The sequence below is a fragment of the Gobio gobio genome (genome assembly GCF_949357685.1).
Source record: "Gobio gobio genome assembly, chromosome: 15".
NCBI classification, from domain to species: Eukaryota; Metazoa; Chordata; class Actinopteri; order Cypriniformes; family Gobionidae; genus Gobio; species Gobio gobio.
In genome coordinates, this window is record NC_137108.1 from 9,778,419 (window position 1) to 9,798,079 (window position 19,661).

Consider the following 19,661-nt stretch of genomic DNA (forward strand, 5'->3'; position numbering starts at 1 on the left):
CGCTACTTCCATCTCATTAGCACTTTGCGTGCTTCTCGTCTGGTATACAACTTAACAAAGTGCATTAAACAGTAAACCTATTTGCGCAAACTAGTGTTTATGATTGCTATAAAAAAAACATTATTACAAATTCCAGTTTTACACATCAAGCAGCATAATGAACTGTTTCTGCACGGTGAAATAACTGGAAACATTCAAGTTTAAAATGGCAGTGAATGCTCTTATGTTCAAAATAAGGTGGGGAGAAAATTATAAATTGAATAATTTATGTGGGTTTAGAGTCTAGACCATGGACCGTAAAAAAATATGGACGACGCGACTTCATTGACTTCCACTGACGAGAGTTGAAGCTTTCGGAGGCACATGAACGCCCTCTGATGTGTTTACCACTGGGAAGTTTGTAAATAATTTTGATACCCCAATTCCCGAGATGGTGGGGAGAACTACTGCTGTGGCAGGTGTGGTTTTATTAGTTGTTTCCCGCCCAAAACAGCTAGGTTGTCTTGTCTTGTCATTAATGTAGTGCATATTTACATGTACGAGTAATCATTTGAAGCGTATGTTTGGTACACAGCGAAAATAGCCTGCATTTGACTGAAATTACAGAATCGGCAGAAATCTGGAATGTTTATTTAGTGCATGGGACACTACATATGATGTTGGTTTTAATAAGATTTTCCCAATAAATAGGCAAGAATAACCTGGTGTCCACCGTGATTCCTGTTCATTCCGACGACAAAGCACATGAATTCAACAAGCTCGTAAACACGACTTCTAAAGTGGGAATTATGAAATTCACGATAGCACATGAACTGCGGCATTCTCTGGTATTGCAGAATCCAGCTATTGACAGTGTTCCGAAAAACGTCTTGGTTTACTCGCGTAACTATGGTTCCCCAAAAGGAGGGTATGAAACATTGCGTTGATAGCTAACGCGTTGGAGAAACTCCTTTCTCCAAAATGCTGAAGCCTGATTAAATCACGCTATTGCACCTGCAATAGCCAATGGCGCTCAAGCATGGGAAGGCCCTGATATTTCGACTGAGCGATAGCATACAACTAACACTTTGAACGTTTTTACACTGCAGCTTATGCAATGTCTAAGCTGCGCGCGTGAGCGGCCGCGCACCTGTGATGCCGCGGAGACGACAGACACAGACGCAAAATGTGTGGAGAAATCCATTTGATTGTAGTTTAAACGAGAAATAATTGCAGTGCTCTGTTCAACCGCTATAGAGAAAGTATCGCTATCGTGTTAGAACAGGTGAATGCGGTTTACAGGTTTAAAGGAACACGCTGACTTTTTGGGACATTACCTCATTCACCGTATCCCCCAGAGTTAGATAAGTCCATACATACCATTCTCATCTCTGTGCGTGCCATAGCTCTGTCTAACGCACCCACCGCTAGCCTAGCTTAGCACAAAGACTGGAGGTAAACGGCTCCAGCTAGCCTACTGCTCAATAAAGTGACAAAATAACGCCAACATTTTCCTATTTACATGTTGTGATGTGTATAGTTACATCGTGTACTAAGACCAACGGAAAATGAAAAGTTGCAATTTTATAGACCGATATGAACTATTCTCTCATTCCTGCGTAATAATCAAGGAACTTTGCTGCCGTACCATGGGTGCAGCGGCGCAATGATATTACACATCGCCTGAAAATAGGCTAACTTCCATCAACATAACCAACATGACAACCTGCTTACACAGAAAGCATGCTGTGGACTATTTTCAGGCGCTGTGTAATATCATTGCGCCGCTGCACCCATGGGACGGCAGCAAAGTTCCTTGATTATTCGGTCGGTCTTATGCCACGTTCCAGGCAACCCGTAACCTGTGTTTTTCCAACCTTCTACCCGTGAAAGTGCACTGGAACGGCAGTCAAACCCGTGACTTCCCACCCGTGAACTCGTACTAGATTGATGTACTCCCAGTTACGAGATATGACGTCACATAGCCCACGAAACAACAATGGCAGCCCCCTACGGATGCAGTGTTTATGAAACAAATATACAAATAACGTAAAATAAAAGGTATAACAGCTTTTCTTGCCATATGCGCCATTTTTTCCTCAGTTTCCCTCAAATAAGCAAGGTAAGCACCTTTGGCGATGGAAATTATTGTAAATGAGCATACACCCCAAAGGGTCCGCCATTCTTTGTTTACATCTAGCTACCACACAATTCCTTGGGCTCAGGCAGTTTGGCGTGACTTTGCCTGGAATGCTATAAAGTCGTGAATGGTGGTTTGAAGTTGTAACTTACGGGCTCAAAAACCTGCCTGGAACGCAGCATTAGTACATGATGTAACTATACACATCACAATATGTAAATAGGAAAATGTTACCGTTATTTTATCACTTATTGAGCAGTAGGCTAGCTGGAGCCGTTTACCTCCAGTCTTTGTGCTAAGCTAGGCTAGCGGTGGGTGCGTCGGACAGAGTTATGGCACGCACGGAGATGAGAATGGTATGTATGGACTTTTCTAACTCTGGGGGATACGGTGAATGAGCTAAAGTCCCAAAAAGTCAGCGTGTTCTTTTAATAGAAAGACAATGATGTCACGTGTGAGCAGCAGTGAGTTGTGTTTGCGTCCAAATAGCTCAATATGAGAGGCAACGTGAAACGCAAAGACATGTGAAATAAAACCTCATCATGTTTTAAAGAAGAGTGGCTTGATTAAGAGGTGGAAATAACAGATGGCGGACACACCCACCACAACTCTAAACACCAAAGTAACACACATCAGTTTAAATAGATGTGTGTGTGGTTTGGGTTTCAGGGATGTTTAGATAACTATAAAAGAGTTCACATGTTCTCTTGAACATATTTAGCTATTAGATCTATTTCAATACTTCATTTAGTTTTTTTTTTAATTTAAACTGATATATCAGTTTAATACTTCCATTAGTTTTTATATTATATTATAGGATTATAATTATATTATATTTTAAGCCTAAAAAATAATTGATCTCACAAGGGGATTGTTTAGGGATCATTGCCATTAAAACGTTTGAAAACCCCAGATATAGAAAATCTTGGAAATTCATAAGCAATAAACAAACATTTAATATAGATGGTTTAATGCTGCCTGTCAAAAACAAATTAAGAACCATCTCAGTGTAAGTGCTTAATTTTTTTCATATTATATTATATTATTATAAATAATTGAACTGTCCTGGGGGAGATTTTAATAGTATTTCTAGGTAAAGAAGACTACAGTTAACAGTACTGTAAAATGTGCTTAATTTAGTGACTTATGAAACAACTGTTTATTTATTAGAATATATCACTAAGTTACATCAGTGGTTAAATAAAATAGAAATGGCACATTAATGGTAAAAGTTATAACTGCATGATGAAACCACTTTTTTTACGTACGCTTTACTGTACAGGTAAAGAATGTTTTTGCTCAGGTGACCAAAATATCCGCCCAATAGAGAAAAGTTTTGCTCAGCGAGAAAAGAAATTAGAGGGAACATTGGCTGGACCCCTGTTATTATACATCAAGTGAGCCACGAGGTGAATGCTTTTTTCTTAAGCACATAAAGAGAAATGCAGCAAAAGAGCTCACTCGACCCTCACATGAAACGCAGGTGGAGACACTTACAAAAACATACTCGCTGTAAGTCAAAAACTACTCGCTGAAGAGGGGTGTGGTGACAAGTCTCTCCGCCATCCAATGGCAGCTCAGACAAAACATGTAGCGCAAAAGAAGGGATTTCGAGGTTATAGAATAGTATTTCATCCTAAACCGTCCTAAATAGACATACTCTTTGATCAAGCCCATGATGAAGCCAAACTCCTAATTGAGTGGGCGCAAACACTTATAGGGCAGTCTGCCTCCTGAGAAGCATAAGCTAAGCAGTTGGCTTTCATTATCCAATGAAAAAAGCCTTTGCGTTGACACCAGATGGACTTTCTTTGTCAGACGAAACTGCTCCGACAAGCGTAAGGAGCTAGTTCTATCCACATAAGCAACAGGCGTTCACGCAATTCTCCCTCCAGGGCTGGGTCGGGAGAATCAAATACCTGAAGTGTTATAACCTGTGCTGAGGAGTTGAGAGCATTTTGGGTGTATAACTGCGACTAGAACCTCACCATAATTCGTCCCGAACTCCATACAAGCACTATTAACAGAGAGAGCTTGCCTATCTGCTACATGCTTTCCACATGCTAGCAGGGGGGCTATCTTAATGTGAAAGTATGCGTCTTTCAAATCCAGGCCCTGGGTTGGATATGCTCTCTTGTGTCATTTTAAAGTGATCCCTTTGAAAGACCGCTTTGCCAACACTCAATTTAGCGGACTTAGATCCAAAATTGGACTTAGGCCGCCCTTCTTTTTGGGAATGAGGAAATTATGGCTGTACAGACCGCACTCTTGTTGCATCTGTGATATCACCTCTACTGCCTTTTTGGCAAGAAGAGTTTGAATTTCTGCTCGAAGCAAAGGAATGCTTTGCTCTGACACCTCTGACGTGATCACACTGTTGAAACAGGGCGGTCTGCGTGCTAAGTGTGTAGCCATTCCCTATTGTATTGAGAACAGTCTGACATTTCTGGTAGCGCCACCCATGCACTCAGGTAGTCTGACAGGGGTTGAGCGAAGACTGTTGTCGTGGGAGGGGCTGTTGGCAGCTTACAGCAACGTGCTGTTCAACATACACTGGGCGGGAGACTGGTTCATGGCTTGGAGCACGGGAACTTTCTTGTCATTCAAACTGAACTGCATGGAGCTCCTGCTCTGCAAAACACCGTTTTTTGCTTTATGCCGTGCAATAGAAATTGAGGAGAAAAAGAGCTCTGATATTGAGTTATGTATACAACATTCACATGTGGCAACACAGCACACAAACATTTTTACTCTCCCACCGCAACCGGAAGGGGAGCTGGTGAAAGAACTTGAACTCTTTTAGAGGCAGTTCAGCAGAACAAACGACACTGTCCTCTTCATCTTCTGGCCGTTAGGAACTCGGCTTAGATTCCGCTGGGCGCCCGGACAGTTGGGGACCATGCTTCACGGGGAAACTATGTTTTCGTGACACGCCACCACGCTTTGAACAGGGGGACAGCTGGGGTATCTGGCTGACCGCTGCGCAGAGGATGACCTGGATAATGCCTGAGGGGGGCCATCAGCATCCTTTGGCAAGAAGTGCGTCATCATCTTGGACTGCTGGGCCTCTGCAAACTACTCCGAAAAGGCCCCAACAGAATCTTAAGGGGGCTTCGAGCAGCAGCGACTTGTCAGTGTCAAGGTGAGCCAAAGATGAAGTGGTTGTACCACCAGACTGACCATGCTCCGCCCAACTCCTTGGGCAACCTTTTTAGCAGCACGAAGGGCGAGGTCCGCAACCATACACAGCTTACAAAAGGACTCCAGGACAGGGCCCTCCTAGTTCAGGGACTGAACATGACAGTAAGGGTGAGCAGGGCCGATGCAGTATCTTCTGCCACCATGATGGCTTTCTCCGCCATGTGGGCTGTAGTGCGACATGGCTTAGAGGGGAGGGACGGATTGGATTTCCATCCATGTGATGGACACAGGTTGTCCTTTTCGACAGGAGGCAACCAGGCATACCCTCGTTCTTCCGCCCCATCGACCACGGAGAGGAGGTGGGTTCCCCGGGCATGGGCTCAGATTGAATGAGGGGAGCGCAATGGTTGGCTAAGCTCAGGCGGCAGTCTCTGTAGGGCAGCCGATTGGCAGCCTGCATGCAGATAGGAGCCACCCATCCACAAGTGGCTGTTCTGGGGCTGACCATTCCAGGCCCATCTCAGCCACCGCTTCAGGGAGGATATTCATGAGTTCCTCATCCAGGGGGGTCACGGGGGGAGAGTTCTCGTCCAAGGTGGCCTCTGACCAAGCATCGCATCGCATCTTCCTCCCCGGATCCAAAGTAGACCAGGTCCCACACTTTAGAGGAAAGGCGAAAGCTTTCCACCGAATATGAAATTGAGGGCTGTGGTGGACGAAAAGCACACTGGAGCTGGGCCAGTGTCAGCTGATCGAGAGAGCTTCTCAATTGAGACTGGGTTGCCGAACACTGCAGCAAACCTTGCGCGGAGAGTCTTGATCAACAGATCTTCACATATCATCATATCTGTAGATGCAAATTTAGTGTATGCATTTATCTGGAAGGTCATGGCCCACAACATCTGCACAAATTAAGCACAAATTAAAAGAAAAGAAAATGGTTATGAATTAAATGTTCATTGTCGAATAATCCATCCGTCCATTATCCAAAGGGTTTTTTCCTTATTAGAGTCATAGGGCTGGGACAATAAATCGATGCATCGCGACTCGTGGACTCAAACCAGGGATCTACACAATAAAATATGATGGGTTAAAAATAACCCAAGTTGGGTTGAAAATAGACTAACCCAGCAATTGGGTTGTTTTGCAATTGCTGGGTTAGTCCATTTTCAACCCAACTTGGGTTATTTTTAACCCAGCATTTTTTAGAGTGTAGGCAGTATTGGAGGAGAATGGGTGGCAATTAAGCAAATTTTACCATTTTTTTTATTAGGACCCAAGCACTAAAAGTGCACAGTTTTCCTAAGGATTATTATTAATATTTAAAAAAAATTATTGGCTCATTGTAATTTTGTTTGGCTCATCTTGCTCCGGGGTCGGTGTAAATGGCCATGATAAGTGTGTAAAATGAGCCATCTGAAAATAATCTGACCATTTGATTTTGTGGAAAAGTGAATAAAATTGTATATCAATTATTTCTTAATTTCTTAGGTATTAATTATAGCCTAATGCAACAACAGTCCTCCCCTTCCCCTAAGTTTGAGTTTAACACAATTTGTACTGCATGTAAATGCAGTTAAAAACATAGCATAACATACAGTCAATACAAATGTTGTTTTTGGCAACAAAACAAAGAACAAAAAAAAAAACTATAGTTGGATATTGAAAACTAGAATGGATGGAAAACTATTGAGCAGTAATGGATCTTTTTGAGGTTTTCTTCAAGAATTCAAATGCTTTAAATGCTATTATATTGGGATTATATATTTAACAGTATTTAGGGTATATTTTAGTATTTACACTCAATTCGTTCTTTTAGAGATTGACCTGACCAGTTTCAATGCTGCGTTTCCTCTGACAGTCACATGAGGGCAGCAGATGTCTTGAGTTATCAGTGAAACAATTTGTACTTACTGTGTTCAAATTGTATTGCAAAACAATTTTGCTGATATTGAGGTGGGATACGGGTAGGGTTAGGGACAGGTGTGGTGGTATGGGTAAGTTTAAGGGTAGGGTTAGGTGTAAGGGAAGTGTCAACAGTGTAATTACAAATGTAACTACAGAAATGAATTACAGATGTAATTACATGCAGGTATGTTTTTTAATGTAAGTATATGTAAAAACATGTATGTACACATTAAGTGCAATGTATAAAATTATTAATTAAAATGTTATTACATAGTAGTTAAGGCCACCTAATATAAAGTGGGTCCAGTTTTTCTGTGTGTAAAAGTGTGTGTCTGTGGCTCATGTAAACTCTACATTATGTGGACAAAATGCCGCCACAAAGATGGAAATATCCAAAAATCCTAGTCCTTTTTGGGATATTATCAGCCCATGTGGTGCTCCTGCAAGCCTCTGATGATGTAATGCTAAGAGGAGCATTTAGGACAGAATTATAGTCACCATAATCATTGTGATTGTGACACCACAACCAAAACCGGAATGGAAAACCGGGTATGGGATCTAAGATGTTAATTAAAAGTGCATGCATAAAACAAGGCTATTCATAAAAATAAAATGAAAAACAGTCTACTAAAAAAGTACCAATTAACTCCCCTGTCCCCTCTTTAAGCATTTGACGCTGGAGTCTATCCATGCTCAAGCAGCGCTAACAATAACCTTGTTCAACATCGCTCACTAATTGGACAGTAAAAACATGGAACTGTAAACATAGTAAAATACGATGATGGATCGTCTCTCCATCACAGATGTACAAAGGAAGAAGATTTGTGCCAGTTGTTTTTTAGCTTTTCCACCAAACAGAATTGCAAAACATAAAAGAAGGACATTTTATCAAGAAAAACTTTGATGTGAGCTTTAGAAAGCCTTGCCTTTATCTAAAATGGATAACACTGACTATACAATAAGGTTTTATTTGTTAACATTAGTTAACTACATTAGTTAACCACTTTTGGGGGATTTCAGTCTGGATTTGGCCTACCCAAATTGAAAAGCTTCCCATACCCACATACAGTGGTCTAAATACACAATTTGGGTGTCATTGTACAGGAAGCCCATTTGAAGTTACATAAACCACTGCTAAAAGTGATAAACATGTAAGTATATGTTGTCTGAGCTGTAATAGCCCCTGTAATAATACAATGACAGAATTTACAGAATTTTGTACGATTACAGAAATGACAGAATATTTTCTGTATCATGTTGTATTGTACCGTTCTTCGGATGAGATGTTAAATCGAGGTCCTGACTTTCTGTGCCCCCCCCCCCCCAATACCCATATACAGTGGTATAAATGCAATATCCTAGTGTCACAAAATATTTTTTCCCAGTGTTTGCTGACATGCTGGAAACAACCAAAACTGTCTACAGGGTGCTAGAACACACAGGGCCTGAGATATACACTTTCAAAAATGAATTTATAACAAAAAAAAAAAAGGTTATTACAGTTTAGACAACATATACTTACATGTTTAACACTTTTAGCAGTGGTTTACGTTACTTCAAAGGGTTTCCTGTAAAATTACACCAAAATGTTGTATTTAGAGACCACTGTCTGTAGGTATGGGAAGCTTTGCAATTTGGGTTGACCAAATCCAGGCAGAAATGGTACCAGAGTAATTTAGTGTAAATCAGTTACTTTGTGTAAAACAAATCTCCAGAAAGTAGACATTCTAAGCTTTCAAATGGTACCACATAGAGGTCAGAGCTCCTCCACAGACATTTAACATTTAAAGTATATACTTGATGATGTCATTCCGGACCCTGTACTTTATCTCAGCATTTACTAATACATTTTTAAGATCAAAATATTGTATAGCATTAATGCACTGTGAACTACCATGACCATGAAGGTTTTTTTTTTTCTTTTTTAAAGGTTTATAAACGCTGTAAAATACATTGCTCATTATTAGTTCATGTTAGTTAATGCATATAAACGAATGTGAATAAATGAGAACTTATTGTAAAGTGTAACCTTAACTTTTTTTTAAAGAGTATAATACTAGTTAGTAGAGAACAACGGCTCATTAATACAGTGATTACTGAATAGTAGTGCATCGAGGGAATTTATTATGGATGTGTTATTTTCTTAATAAGCTGTGGTTCTCGGTTCCCAACCAGAAAGCAAATGATGAGAGAGTTTTCATTAGGGTTAACTTTAATGTCCTTGCCAAGATGTCCATTTGCGTGTCAATATGTGTCTGAATGGCAGTGGACGGTGGGAAGCAGAGAGTCTGGGTGAACTAACCCTGACCCTAACCACTAACTAACCCTAAAATCACAGGGAAATGACAGGTTGATAAGAACATTATTCAGCCGTCGACCTTACCCTTAACTTCAGGTTACAAATTAAATGTTGTTCTACCGACAAAGGATACTGATCCAATTTCTGATCCGAATATTTCCCTGCATGGCAAAAACTCAAATATCAGAACTGTTTGAATGCTCTTCTAAATCCATATGTTGTTGTTTAGTTCCATGCTAATGAATGCACATTGGAAACACGTCCACAGGATTGAACTAATATGGCATCGTCCGTGTCTGATGATGGATTCAAAAAGGTTGGTGAGATCATCTTCACCAGGACCAAGAACACATGCAGAACCATATGAGCACATCACACTGCCACAGCTGACCAGCCGTAAATCAGCTCTCTGTTTCTCATTCACTTCCTCCTATGTCACTCTCTCTGTACTGCTGTGTTGTTTGTGAGATTGTCATGCAAGTGTGTTCATTTCTACTTTTGGATCTGATTCTCATGGATGAACTGTTCTCTGAGATCTACTTTCTCTCTAAGTAAGCGTATATGTGGTTTGCATTTTAGGTCAATATGCATAGGCAGTCCTGATGGGCCCCCATGTTCCATGTTAAAATATATTCCAGACTTTTCAAGGGCCCTCTCTCCCCTTGGGGCCCTGGTAATCAGTGTTGGGTTTACCCCCAGTCCGACGCCCCTGGGTCAAACAGTGCGATTCTGCCTACTGGTGCAGCCTTGAGCTCATTTGTCCTCTTTTTAAGATCATCACAATTTTATACATTATCCAGTGGAATATAATGGGAAAAAAAATACATTTTACACATTATTGTGAATATTGAATGTTTTTGCTCTATTCTGCCAACAAAAATAGTTCTAAACAGAGTCACAGTAGAACCGTTGTGTATTTTTAACGAATTGGGTGAATCAGTGATTCAATGACTGATACATAAAGACAGTTACTTTATTAATTTCTGAATATATCAGCCATTTGAATGAATGATTCAATGACAGTTTGTGAGTCCCAATTCGCATATCTATCCTAAATAGTATTTAATACTAGAATTAGTGTCCCAAATCGTAATATGTTAAAATGAGTATTCCAAAGATACCCGAATGGTCTACTTTTTCTGGATCCAAAGTGCAGATCAGTGCACGCTCTAACGTCTAATATTGTCCAAAACCCATTGCGGGTTGGACGAGGATTTGATTGAAAACTGCGAACACACAAAATAAGTGTTATAAAACTACATGCACGGACATGTAAGGCTAAGAAGGTTTAGATAAAGGGGTTTGAGTGATTAATAACCTGTATCTAACCTGATGAAAATATATATTTTTAATGTTATCCACCTTTTATTTAATCTCCAACAGCATTGTGAACTTTTGTAAAGATACGTTTGGTCATTAACTTTTAAATGCATCATTATGCAAATTGCAAACATGAGAGTTCTCCGCATGAAATACCCATGACTTGCAGATCAACGTTCTAGGCCTACTACATTTCTTTCTGAAGCGGTATAGGAAATTAAATGAAATTAGAGGATTTTAACTGTGACAAAAGCACAAAAACAACTCTTACTGTATGCACCTCAACAGACTTTTGGGTTGAAATAAAATGCTGCGTGGAGTCAATCAATTGGCATGTTCAGTGCCCAAGTCCCACCCCCAAAAGTTCCTGAACTTTGAAAAAGTACTACCTTGCGAGCAGGGACGTTTTGTGTGGGAAACTTTTACCTAGAACTTCATTTAGACCCTGGTCTCTGCAGACGAAACACACGAGTACCACCCCAAAGTCCCTAGTTCCTGGGGTGGAAGTTACATGCAAATCAGGATAGAAATAAGTGTATCAGAATGTGCACTTTTAATAAACTTGACCTGTTCACTGTCACCCATTTTAGAGCATCTGAACTTAAATATTTTTAAAGAAGACTCTCAGTAAATTATTGCTGAAGCACTTTAAAAAATGAGAGTGTAAAAAAGTTATTTATTGTAAAAGTAATGTGCTAAACATTTTTATTTTAAAACCAAATATATACAAAATCAGGCATAACATTATGACCTAATATGTTTTGGTCCCCCTTTTGCTGCCAAAACAGCCCTGACACGTCAAGGCATGGACTCCTCTAGACCCCTGAAGGTGTGCTGTGGTATCTGGCACCAAGATGTTATCAGCATATCCTTTAAGTCCTGTAAGTTGCGAGGTGGGGCCTCCATGGATCGGACTAGTTTGTTCAGCACATCCAACAGATTCTTGATTGGATTAAGATCTGATTTGGAGGCCAAGTCAACACCTCAAACTCGTTATTGTGCTCCTCAAACCATTCCTGAACCATTTTTGCTTTGTGGCAGGGCGCATTATGCAGCCTCATACGCAACAAACTGCTCGGGTTATGTATATAACCCTTGTTCCCTGAGAAGGGGAACGAGCACTGCATCGAGACGACACTTTGGGGATGCTCCCTTAGCATCAGCGAATCTGAAACCAGAATGCCAACTAGGCCAATCCGATGGCGTGCGTGATGACATAACCGTGACGGCATACCCGGAAGTATAAAAGGGGAGCTGGAACGTAATGTCGGCAGTAATTGCTCTGAAGCATGCGCTCCAGGCGCGCCGAGGTGTGGCGTCGGGATGCAGTGCTCGTTCCCCTTCTCAGGGAACAAGGGTTATATACATAACCCGAGCAGTTCCCTTTCGAGGGAACTCGCACTGCATCGAGACGACACTTTGGGGAACGAATCCCAACTAGGCCACACCGAAGGGTAGCGCCTGCCCTAGTGTGAAGCCGGAGACCGGGCACAGCTAGGACTGGAGCACCCTAGCACCAGGCGTTGTAGGGAGATCCAGGCTATAGAACCTGATAAATGTGTGTGGGGTAGCCCACCCGGCCGCCTCGCAGATATCCTGCAAGGGGACCCCAGAAAGAAGGGCCACCGAAGAGGCCATGCCTCTGGTGGAATGAGCCCTCACGGCCACAGGTGAAGGCAAACTGCGCACCTGGTAGGCCATGGTAATCGCCTGGACAATCCAATTACTGATTGTCTGAGTAGACGCAGGCAATCCCTTCTTAGGTGAGCCAAAACACACCAACAGTTGTTGTGATCTCCTCCACTGTGCAGACTTCGCCAAATAAACTCTGAGCGCCCTAACAGGGCAGAGTAGGTGAAGTCTCCCCTCTTCCGCCGTCACGTGAGGCGGAGGATGAAATGCCTGCAGAACCAAAGACCTGACCACCCTTGATGGCACCTTAGGCACGTAGCCCGGCCTAGGGTGTAAGATGGCTTTTACTCCTCCCGGGGCAAACTCCAGGCAGGTTGGCGATACCGCCAAGGCCTGGAGATCTCCCACTCTCCTAAGAGAGGTAATGGTGAAGAGAAAAGCCACTTTAAGGGTCAGGTTCTTAGGTTCGGCTGACTCCAATGGCTCGAAGGGGGCCTCAGCCAAGCCTTCGAGAACCACTGCCAGGTCCCAGGTTGGAACTCTGGAATGAGCCGCAGGCCTCATCCTCCGAGCCCCACGGAGGAATTGTACAACCAGATGGTGCCTACCCAGAGGCCCATCACCCATAGGAGTGTGGAAAGCCGCAATGGCAGCCACGTACACCTTGAGTGTGGACGGGGTAAGCCCTGCAGCGAAGCGATCTTGGAGGAACTCCAGCACTGAAGCCACTGGGCAGTTAACTGGGTCCACCTCACGCTCCCTGCACCAAGTGGAAAATACATTCCACTTGAGGCTGTACAGTCTCCTCGTAGACGGAGCCCTGGAACTGAGTAAGGTCTCTATCACCTCTGCCGTTAGGCCAGCCTCTAGGTACCTGGCCCCCTCAGGGGCCAGACCCACAGGTTCCAAATCTCCGGGCGGGGGTAAAATATTGTACCCGCCGCCTGAGATAGGAGATCCCTCCTGAGAGGAATCTCCCACGGCTGACCTGCTAGCAGAGCTATGATATCCGAGAACCAAACTCAAGTCGGCCAACGGGGTGCTACCAGAAGTAGACTGACCCCCTGTCGCCGGACCCTCTCCAGGACTCCCGGTAGCAGAGCAATCGGGGGAAATGCGTACAGACGCAGCCTCGGCCACGTCTGAACCATGGCATCGTGTGACGCGTGAGGGAAAACCACAGTGGACAGTGGGACGTCTCTCGAGATGCAAACAAATCCACTTCCACTGGGCCGAACCTCTTGCATATGGCCTCCACCACCTCTGGGTGGAGTCGCCACTCCCCGGGCCTCAGCCCCTGCCTCGACAGGATGTCTGCTCCCTAATTTTGGACCCCCGGGACATACATTGCCCTGATGGACAACAGTTTCCCTTGGGACCACAGGAGGTTTTGACTTTACAGACTGGCGCGACCTCAAACCCCCCTGGCGGTTGATGTACGCTACGACAGACATATTGTCTGTCCGTACCAGGACATGTTGGCCGCGGAGGTCCGGGAAAAAGCTCCTGAGAGCTTTGTAGACCGCCATCATCTCCAGGCAATTTATGTGCCAGGAGGAATGACGGCCCTCCCACGGGCCCCTCGCAAAGCGGCCTTCCAATTACCGCGCCCCAACCAGTGAGGGAGGCGTCTGTTGAAACGGATTTCCGGCAACAAGACGCTCCCAACACTGGCCCCTGGTACAGGAACCAAGGTTTCTTCCATATGACTAGGGAACGAAGGCATTTGCGCGTTACCCTGATCATACGGAAGGGATTCCCTCTGGGGGAAAACCCCTTGGTTTTCAGCCACCACTGGAGGGGTCTCATGTCAACGCTGGACACTGCTGCCATGTGCCCCAGCACCCTCTGAAAGTGCCTCACAGTGATGTTGTGGCCTAGCCTTATTCCTGAGACCATCACCAGTATGGTCTCGACTCGCGCGGGAGACAATTGTGCCCGCATCGTCGTCGAATCACATACGACCCCGAGGAACGTTGTCCTCTGGGACGGCGTCAACACGCTCTTTTTCGTGTTGAGTCTCAGCCCCAAGCACCTTATGTGGGCCAGAACGACATCTCGATGCCGGACCGCCATATCGTACGACTGGGCCAGTATGAGCCAGTCGTCGATATAATTCAGCACACGGATGCCCTGAAGTCTCATTGGAGCCAGAGCTGCATCCATGCACTTCGTGAAGGTGCGTGGGGAGAGGGCTAGGCCGAAGGGAAGCACTCGATATTGGTGCGCTTCGCCCCCGAAAGCGAACCTCAGATACTTCCTCTGACATTGGAGGATGGAGATGTGGAAGTATGCGTCCTTCAGATCTTTCCTCGGACTGGATCTGACTCACGATCATGGGAATGGTGAGCATTTTGAATCTGAAGCTCCTCAGAGACAGATTCAAAAACCTCAGATCTATTATCGGACGCAACCCTCCATCCTTTTTGGGAACTATAAAGTACCGGCTGTAGAACCCGGACTCCCTTTCCAGCGGAGGAACATGCTCTATGGCTTCCTTTGCTAACAAGGTTTTTACTTCTAGTTCCATTACCCGAACCCGCTCGGGCACCACTGTAGTCCAGTACAAACCCCTGAACTTTGGAGGAGGATGACCGAACTGCAGTCTGTAACCCTTTTCTACAGTAAGCAGGACCCATGTAGAAATATTCGGAAGGCATTTCCATGCGCCGAGATAATCTACTAAGGGAACCAGCCTCTCGAGGCTGGCGTCGGGTGTTACATGGTTCCCGTCCCCAACCCCCTGAAGCGGCTGACCGGCAGGAAGTAGTTGGGAACGGTTCTCCGTGTGCGGACGCGCGAGCTGCCCAGCCGCAGGTCTTTCCAGAGGCGGCTGGTGCAGCATGTGTTCGCGGGAAATCGATGTGGCCCGAAGCGTCATAGACGGCGGGATTACCACATCCATTTCCCCAGAGCGTCACAGAGGAAACAACCTCGGTTGTTCCTCTGCGGGAGGGACCGCTCTTAGAAGCCCTGCCGCAGCTAGGACTTCTTCCCAGCAGCCTTCGTGCCTGAAGGACGTTCCGTAGATCGCCCTTAGGAGCGGAAGACTGCTGCTGAGAGCGTCGCCTCTGTTGCCAGGCTCCCGGGGGAGGGGCTCTAGATGCGACGCTCTCTTTTTGCACCTTTCGGTGCGAGGAGCTGGATGACGGCTGAGGCTGTCCGCTAGGGCCAGAATATCCTCCGGAGAGGGACCATCTCCCTCGTCTAACTCTTTAAGGAGATCGGCCTGGTAGGCCTGCAGAATGGAGAGTGTGTGCAGGGAACTACCAGCCCGACCAGCCGCCATATAAGCCTTGCCCACCAATGATGAGGTGTCCCGACAGGGTTTAGTGGGCAAAACCGGAGCCTTAAGGGACGATGCAGAGTCGGGTGAAAGGTAGCTCGCGAGAGCCTCCTCCACCCGAGGCATCGCCCCATAGCCCGCCTCGCGTGCCCCCAGAACATTGGAATAATCCAACACCGGAGGATTTGAAACACGCAAGGAATAGGGCTTTTTCCAAGATCTGCACACCTCAGACCTCAGGTGTTTGAACCCGGTGCGAGAGGAACCGGTCATCCAGCCTGCTGGGTGGCTGAATTTCCAGAGCCTCTTGTGGCCAATTTATGTTTAATTTGGCCACAGCCCGGGTCAACACCTCTACCAACTCCTCTTGGGCGGGTGGATGAAGCGCTGAAACAATTTCTGCTTCATCCCCCGCCTCGGTGCCTATTTCCTCCGGCTCCTCAGAACCGGAGAGAACGAGCACCGGACCTCCCACCCCGGGGGAAGAAGCCGCAGAGCGGGCTTCCACATGGGGAGGAAGATCCTCGGAACTGTCAGAGGAGGATCGGGAAAGTGCCGCAGCAGTCCCGAAACCCTCTGACAAGTCCCGCTGTGAACCCCATGATCTGCGACGCCGAGCCGCCTCAGCGACCGCGGGTCCAGAACCATGGGGCTCACGAGGCTGGCCGGCCTCATCAAACACGGCCAGCCAAGAGCGGAGCACCCTGAGCGTCAGCTTCTCGCAATGCTCACAAGCGGCTCCCTCGAGAGCCGCTCGAGCATGCTGAACGCCCAGACAGTGCACACACAGCAGGTGTGTATCCGAGCCGACATGTAACGAGGGCAAGGATGCACACACTCCTTAAACTCTCTAGTTTTCTCACACTCCATCATTCACACACTTTTTCACTGACGTACAACAATAAATAGACAGACAGTTTTGACACAGAGCGCTATGCTGAAGAGCGATAACTGCCGACATTACGTTCCAGCTCCCCTTTTATACTTCCGGGTATGCCGTCACGGTTACATCATCACGCACGCCAATCGGATTGGCCTAGTTGGCATTCTGGTTTCAGATTCGCTGATGCTAAGGGAGCATCCCCAAAGTGTCGTCTCGATGCAGTGCGAGTTCCCTCGAAAGGGAACTGCGATGCACTGTGTATTCTGACACCTTTAACTTCTTGAGCAATTAGAGCTACAGTAGCTCATGTGTTTGATCGGACCACACGGGCCAGCCTTTGCTCCCCACGTGCATCAATGAGCCTTAGCCGCCCATGACCCTGTCGCCGGTTCTCCACTGTTCCTTCCTTGGACCACTTTTGATAGATACTGACCACTGCAGACCGGGAACACCCCACAAGAACTGCAGTTTTGGAGATGCTCTGACCCAGTCGTCTAGCCATCACAATTTGGCCCTTGTCAAACTTGCTCAAATCCTTACACTTGCCCATTTTTCCTGCTTCTAACACATCAACTTCGAGGACAAAATGTTCACTTGCTGCCTAATATATCCCACCCACTAACAGGTGCCAATGATGAAGAGATAATCAGTGTATATTTTACAAAATAATTTGGACTCTAAAATTGCTAGAAAATCAAAGCCATATGTTTAAACAAGTTATGATCTTCAGTTGATATCACACAAAAGGAGGTTCCTGAGAGATTTTGTTTACAGCTCTAGTCAAGTCCCCTTTCTATAACGCTTTATACAATACAGATTGTGTCAAAGCAACTTTATAGTGATGAACAGAAAAATAATGATAATGAACATTGATGCATAGAATTCAATTCTGCTGTAAAGCAGTTCTAAAAAGACAATACTAAACATTTATCATTCATTTCAAATCAGTAGACAGTCAGAGCTTTTGTGGTTGTCTCTGGGTGCACGTCCACCATCTGGTCTGGATACAGACCGGATCCGGCTGTCTGCGGTAACCTCAGGATAAGAATGATACAGACAGACTATGACTAGTCTTATAATGTAATAAGTACATTTAATGTTATAGGAAATGTTCATGGTTCTGACTGACCTAATTTATGCAGCCTTACAATTCTTTAAAGGATTAGAAATTATTGAAATGTGAAAGTGTGTTATGTGTATGACAGATTAAAGAGATGGGTCTTTAATCTGGATTTAAACTGACAGAGTGTGACTTCCTCCCGTACAATGCTAGGAAGAATGTTCCAGAGTTTGGGCACTAAATAGTAAAAGGATCTTCTGCCCACAGTCGATTTTGATATTGTGAGTGTTATCACCTGGCCAGAATATTGCGATCATAGTGGACGTGAAGGACTATAATGTGTTAGGAGCTCACTCAAGTACTGAGGAGCTAAACCATTCAGGGCTTTTACTAATGTAACCAGCAAGATTTTAAAATGCATGCATGTAAAATGTTAAATGTATGATGTTTAATAGGAAGCCAATGCAATGTTGACAGAACCGGGCTAATATGGTCATACTCCCTGCATGGTTCTGGTAAGCGGCATTTTGGACCAGCTAGAGTTTGTTTATTAAACATGCAGGGCAACCACCCAGTAAGGCATTACAATACAATCTAGCCATGAGGTAATAAATTCATGAATTAACTTTTCTGCATTTTACATTGAGAGCATTTGTCGTAATTTAGATATATTTGTAATACAGAAAAATGCGATTTTACTAATGTTAGAAATGTGTATTTCAAATGAAAGATTGGTATCAAAGATCACACCCTCCTAACTGACGACGAAGACTTGAAAGAGCAGCCATCAAGTGTTAGATAGTCTTCTGGGTTATTACATGCAGAGTTTTCGTCAGAATTTAGTAGTAGGAAATTACTAGTCATAATTTTGTTTTATATCAACTATGCATTCCGTTAGTTTTGTAAACTGGTATGTTTCATCAGGCCGCAAAGGAATATAGAGCTGAGTATCATCAGCATAACAGTGAAAACTAACACCATGTCTCCTAATGATCTTCAAAGAGTAGCATGTACAGAAGAAACGCAATGGTTCTAGGACTGAGCCTTGCGGTACTCCATACTGAACTTGTAAATTATAAGATACCTCTTTAATTACTGCCACAAATTAATGATGGTCAGATTAGTACTGTACCAAAAATAGACACCAACATTGACATTTGTTTTGATGTGTTATTTTCTTCTTTGTGATAATAATAAAAAAGAACAACATTTTAAATTCACAAAAAAAAAACTGTGAGCATGATTGTGCATACAAAACCTGCCACAACAGGGTGTTGCCATCCTGTTGTTAAAGTGTGTTCAGCATGCTGCTATGTGGTATATGATTTTCCCAGTTTCTGTAAATGAAAAACAATTATAATCAGACATAAAATAATTACATTTCAGTATTCCACAATTTTTTTTTTTTTTCAGGGATCCTGTCAAGAATTAAGAATAAGAATGATATATTAGTGGTGAGCGGTGACCTTTTTAACAGGGTATGCTGGGTGTGCGTTATGTCAAAAATTTGATGGGTTTTGCGTTTGCTTTATACAGTGTTAGCTGCTTAGTTGCTTATTCTCATGACACATGGCAACACAGCTAAAGTTTTCCTAAAATGTTTGACCTTTTATTGAAAGTAGCCTACATTTACCTGTTGATGCCTTCACAAGCACCTTTAAACTGTATGGTGCATCACCTGAGGACACAACTAAATCAGAGGCGACCAAAGTTTTTTTTTAAATTATTATTAAGAGTTAAAAATAAGTATAACATAATCAATATTAGTATTCTATTATAAATAAAATATAAGTAAAATGTAATTAGAATAAATGTAAGTATAATAAAAATATAAATTTTCTTTAAAAAATATGCTGAAATAATGCAAATTGATGACTTTAACAAACAACTAGATTTAGACTTAGACTATCGATTAACAACCTCAGATAGTTACAGTAGGTCTGCTTACAGTTTAACTGTCATTAACAGTTTTTACGTTTTCAGTAAGAATACATTTCCTTATTTGAGAAAACT